Source organism: Diorhabda sublineata, chromosome 9, assembly GCF_026230105.1.
Source record: "Diorhabda sublineata isolate icDioSubl1.1 chromosome 9, icDioSubl1.1, whole genome shotgun sequence".
Taxonomy (NCBI): domain Eukaryota; kingdom Metazoa; phylum Arthropoda; class Insecta; order Coleoptera; family Chrysomelidae; genus Diorhabda; species Diorhabda sublineata.
Genome location: NC_079482.1, coordinates 8,630,437 through 8,636,436, shown reverse-complemented (window position 1 = coordinate 8,636,436; position 6,000 = coordinate 8,630,437).

The following is a 6,000-nucleotide window of genomic DNA, read 5'->3' as shown; positions in this document are numbered from 1 at the left end:
ATGATCATTTTATTAGACGTCTTGTTACTTGCAATGAAAAATGAAATGAAAAATTTGTCCAAATGATGCGAATGTATGAGGTGTTATCGAAGAAATATCCAGATTTAGTCTTACCTCAAGACAATGCTAAATCACCTATTATTAAAGTTACGTGGCATAAGAATTTTTGTGACGGAAAGAATTTGAATCCAAAGATGTTGAAAATATAATGCGACAATTTGTTGTATCTAAGCCCAATGAATGGTTTTTGAGGTCCCAAAGATCTGGCTGAACGTTGGGATTCTAAAACATGGAATAAACTGGGCGATACTTGAAGCTTTATTTTTGTATGATTTTGTTAATAAGGAAAAAGGACAGTAGAAACCGACACTATTCATGAGAAACTCTCCATAATAACTGAAATATCACATATTTTGTATTTTTATTTGTTTTCCCAAGACATAATTTTTGTAAAAAAATTTTTTTAAATACCTTTTTTGCATACCTTTAAATACGTATTTGAATGCGTCCAAACATTTCAAATTTTGAAATTGGTTCGGATGAGCTTGGCCACCCCTGATATAGATCTTAGAACAATTTTCGGGAATAAGAATCAATTACTAGTTCAACACTTTCATCAACCAAAAATTATGAATTCTTGCATAAATAACAAATGCATATTTTACATAAATGTTTGACAAACGTATTTTGATCAATTTATATCATATTTACACTTTTACTCTTATAACACTGATTATAATACAATATAGACAATTAAACATATATGGCGTATCTCGTTAAATAGATCAAAGGTGAGAAACTCAAAAAATTCCAATCTTTTTGTTTTGAAACTTCGACGTTAGCTAAGGTACTATAAACTCGTTTAACCCCATTCCAGAAACACAACACAACTGTTCTTTAATTTCAAACATATCTAGATATGTTCCATTTCACGTTACCACGTGTTAAACTAGAATTAGAAAACTTTCTCGTTTGCAGTTTCACTGCATTTAGTTTCCGTGAAATGCAAGTTAACAAATACAATTATCATTGTTGACATATTCAAAGGGACTTAGTTTCAATCCATTGCGTTCATTTTCCCTTTTGTAAGTCAGGTTTCCAGTTGATAGCAGTTATACTATATAAGGAGATTGTGGGATGTTTTAACTTTACAGCGTTTGTTGAATTATTGTTACTTTAGGAATTTTGACATTGTTAGTCTAATAATTCTCTTCACAAATAGTTAGTTAGAGTTACGATTTTTTTCTATCTAATAGATATTAGTTTCATCTATTAAATAGTCATTTATAATATTCAGTCACTCATTGCGAAAAATGGCAACAAGTGCACAAATTTACTTCACGCAACAAGTATCATACAATATTACATCTACGACCTAACCACATTGAAATAGTTATTTATGTAATGAGTCTTTTTTCAACAAATGTAAATATTGTCGCATGAGTCGAAGACACATGAATTGCATAGTATAGTTTTTTTACTAGCAAAAATTTCATCAAAACACAGAAGTTTCATAGTAATTTTCCTTATAAAATATATATTTTGATATTTTAATCAAGATTAGAACAAATTAACAAAACAACAGACAAATTTGTGTTATTAAATTTATTAACTCTTTTCTTCGGCATTCATAAATGCCACCTAAAAACCATAATTGCTACATAAGTAGAGAATAAAAAATTGCATGATCGCGATTTGAAACTGTTACCTCCCGCATGTGAGCGTCGTACTCTAGCCTACGTCACAACGCTACGGAGACATTAATTATGAATTTTCTTTACACACTAGTGAATAAAATGTTTTATGCACTCGAAAATGTGTCTAAAGTACATACTTTACGCACAGTAGTAGAAAAAATACTTTTCCTTAATTATATATTACATATCGTCGGTTTAATTCTAGCACCTCTCAACTCATAAATAGAAAATTGTGAAAATACCATTATGTAAATCATTTAGTTGTACAGAAAAAGTAGAAAATAATTTGTTGAAAACAGAATTATAAACATATATCTGTGACAGAATTTTAAACATAAGTTACATAATATAACATAAAAACTGATTTTTATTACTCAAATTAATATTTACATTGAACTTTGGACATTTGATTATATTATTGATTATTACATTTGGTAATTTTTTTAAATTGTAACCTCGCTACTCAAAAATTGTGACTTATGGTATCTATTTTTGAGGTTGAAGGCGCCCCAGTATCAAGAAAATCGACAAGTATCGATTTGGGTTCGGGCTCCTCCAGTGCAGAAGTTTCTGCTCTGGAAATATCTTCAAATTCCTGACTTTCGCCATAAAATCTTCTGCAACAGTAGAAGATTTCCACCCGCCGTGTCGTTTAACTGCTAAAATATCTACTCCTGAATCAGTGAGTAGATATGATCGCCTAAAACAGTGATCTGTGTAGTCCTCGGGGTTGTAAAGAAACGTTTATTATTTACTTCTGAAGGTCGAAAAGACACATAATTTTTGTAAATATATAGGAAACTTGGTTTATGGCTCTCTGATTGTCCTTTTATGAACGTAATAAGTTTATGAAATTTATTCATATCAATGTTTAAATTTAAATTGATAGTAGTTTTTAACATTGAATAATAGGACCATAACATTTGAATGGAAATACCATTGACATTGGCTTGACTTTTCCAAAAGAACATTTTCCGTGTAATTTTTGATTTTTTTAGTGTTAAACCAATCAAAAAAATCTTCATGTATCTTTTTATTGACTTCTCCGGAAGCAGGTTTTGAGAGTTACAATGCACCCAATTCGTGCAATTTCAGGAGTTTATTCTTCCATGTTTATTTTGCTTAACTATCAATGTTTTATTGAGAAATATTTTGCAAAATGACGATGATTTTTTGCCTTTCTTATGAGAGCACAAAATTAAAACCTAGAATTACAAAATCCTTCAAATTGTATTTTAATATTAGTAGATTTTATATAGTTAGCGGGGAAGCGAATTGGTTCGAATTAATGATATTAAATTTTAAAAACAGAAATTACAAAAAAGTGGCAAAATTTTTTGGTACTGCTCAGTAGAAGGATGTAAAGCAAAGTGTCATGCAGATGGAGGTAAGTTCGTTTATAAACTTCTATGTTCTATGTTCTAAGTATCATTAGTTACCATTTTTACCCTAATAATGTTGTTGGATTTAATTCTTTGCTCAGCGATTATAAATTTAATAAAATATTTTTAATATATAATGAACTGAAAGTTTACTGAATAATTGAGAACGACTGTATAGTGAGCTTGGTAATTTCAGAAATCATATCTGATAACTTTTAAGTCTTCACATAGACTTGTAGTGGAATCTGATTCTTTGCTCATTTTGTTCTTCGGTTTAATTATAATATAATTCACTATATATGGGAATGGATTATATTTGTACCTCAATTTCATGTGATTGTTGTGTTTCTATTTAACAATTGTGAAATAGTCTTTCTTGTTTCCACATTTGATATATCTAACGAAAACTGGCAGTGTATATGGTAAGCCCCATTAGATTTACTATAAACATAATTGACCAAAATAAAAATTACAGATAGGAATTTGGTCATATTCTAATAATGTTATATATACCATATCAATACATTAATTGTTTTTTGCTAATAAAAATGAATAATTGAACTATAAACTTTTTGTTTCTACTAGAAACTAAAAATTTGAATCCCAAAACTTTCATTTACACCACCTACAATAGGGCGTTTGAAACATATCTTTAAACCTTTTGTTTCATCCTGCGAAACTTTGTGCGCTATGCGGCCGTTCAAAAGTTTACAAAAACAAAAAAAATTACAATTCTTTTTTGGCGATCATTGAAATAATTGAAAATAACTCCAGTTTTTCCTAATGTTATAATTTAATTTGAGCAATATTGTTAATTCTAAGTAAGTGGTACGAGGTCCTGAAAAATTAGTTGTCTCCAATTTGAGTTCTGTATGTGAGGATTATAAACAAAGAGTTCATTATTTTTATTATACATAAACTTATATTAACTAGGTACCCGATCCCGCTACAACTATGGTTGATTAACAGTAAAACAAGTCTCTAGAGGAAGATCAACAAATCTTGGTTACAAAATAGATAGATTAGTCTGTTTTGTACCAAAATTATCAGTTTTTAATAGGTCAGATTGCTTGATTAGCTTTTGTGGGAAAATTTTCATAGAAATCCGCAAATTCTGATTATTTGCTAGAAGTGTTCCTGTTTTTTATCTTGATAATTCCTGTCAGAGCTTTTAACAAAACATATTTAGATTCAGACTTGTGAAAAACACTACATTCAGACACCAATCACTCATGCTATGTAGAAATAACAAAATTTCTCATGAACAACATCACGGAAAATTATTAATGCTAGTGGAGTATCTCAAGAGCCCCTGGCGGCGATTTATCAATTGGTAGATTCTTACTCCAAAAGAAAGATGAAGCACTGAAAATGACCAATATCTGCTAAAGGGGCATCTCACAGAACTTCTGGCACCTCTTTATGGAATGTCCGAACCTTTTAACACAACTGGAGTAGTAGTTATCTATGCTACGCAGTTAGAAGAAAAAAACACCAAGAATGACGAATGCCTACTTGTGGAGCTTGTCTTCTTGAATGATACTTTTAGGTGAAATCAATATCCGAATTTACCACTCGTCTGTATTACAGACTTTATGCGATTTCTCAATAAATCTTTCAACAACAGATGACAGGAGATAATTTAGCCACAGCATACACTCACGCTCACACAACCCCATGAAAACCCAAGCTCGGCAGAGTAAAATATTCCTATTCCTATTTAAACTTTTTTATTTATCCATTTTCTCCAAAAAATATTATAAATTATAAGTTTGGTGTGACGAATTCCGATTCAATGCGCACCCAGTGTATTATTAAAATTGGGGGATTTTGAAACTCTTAATTGAGAATTCAAGAAATGATCAAGATAGGATTACAGACCTCTATTTAAATGTTGGGAAAAAACAAGAAATTATTGTCATAATGTCATCATACATTTGCATGCAAAATCCTTATTAATCACATCAAAATCTAAATTTATTATATAAAAGATTGAGATATGTGACGATAGCTAGGAAAAGGGACCTAGTTGGTTAAAATGTGACACATTTTGAGGTTTTGAATGCTGAAATGATATTTGTTGCCGAATTTTGTACATATAAAAAACCATCAATTTGCCTGATGATTTTAGAGAATTGAATATAATGATTAAAAAATTGATGGTTCAGAATCAATATTTTGTTTCTAATCAATATTTCAGCCCTAATAGATGTCTGTCCTATGAAAACAGCGTTACAATCATTATAAGGTATTTGATATATAATATCATCTCTTTTGTTATTGAGTGTTTAGATTTTAGTTTAGTGAAGTGTTCGCATAATGTCCTTTATGACTACTAATATCATATTTATTGATATAATTCGATAGTTGTACATGTAGCGAAGAAAATGTTTTATGTTTTAATGTTTAGTTCCTGTTTTGTTGTATAATTAATTATAGTATATTTTTTCATCATAAATCGTCTTGATTTCAGGACTCCTTTGATGGGAAATAAGTTTAGTCAATTTTTACCGGTTTTTTGAAACTAATTTTCTCTAAAAAGAAAAGAAATGGCCGGGGAAGATGAAAACGAAAGGAACGGTACTGATTTTATGATAAGGAAAAGAATGGTTAGATATCTATAATAATAAATATCTACTCAAGTAGGGAAACAGACCGTAAACGAAACAACTAACGATAATGAAGAGCGAATATGTAGTTTAGTCGAACAACTCACAATGAATATTGGTTCACTTCAATGTTAATTTGAAAAGTAAATTTATTTTAAAAGTTTATTAGGTTTTGGATTAATATAAATTATTTGCTGCACAAATTACAATTATAGTAACAAAATATCGATAAGAGAAAAGATTTATTTCTTTAGTGTAGGATCACGTTTGAGTCATTTCAAATTTATTCAATTGATCTACCCAAAACAATTC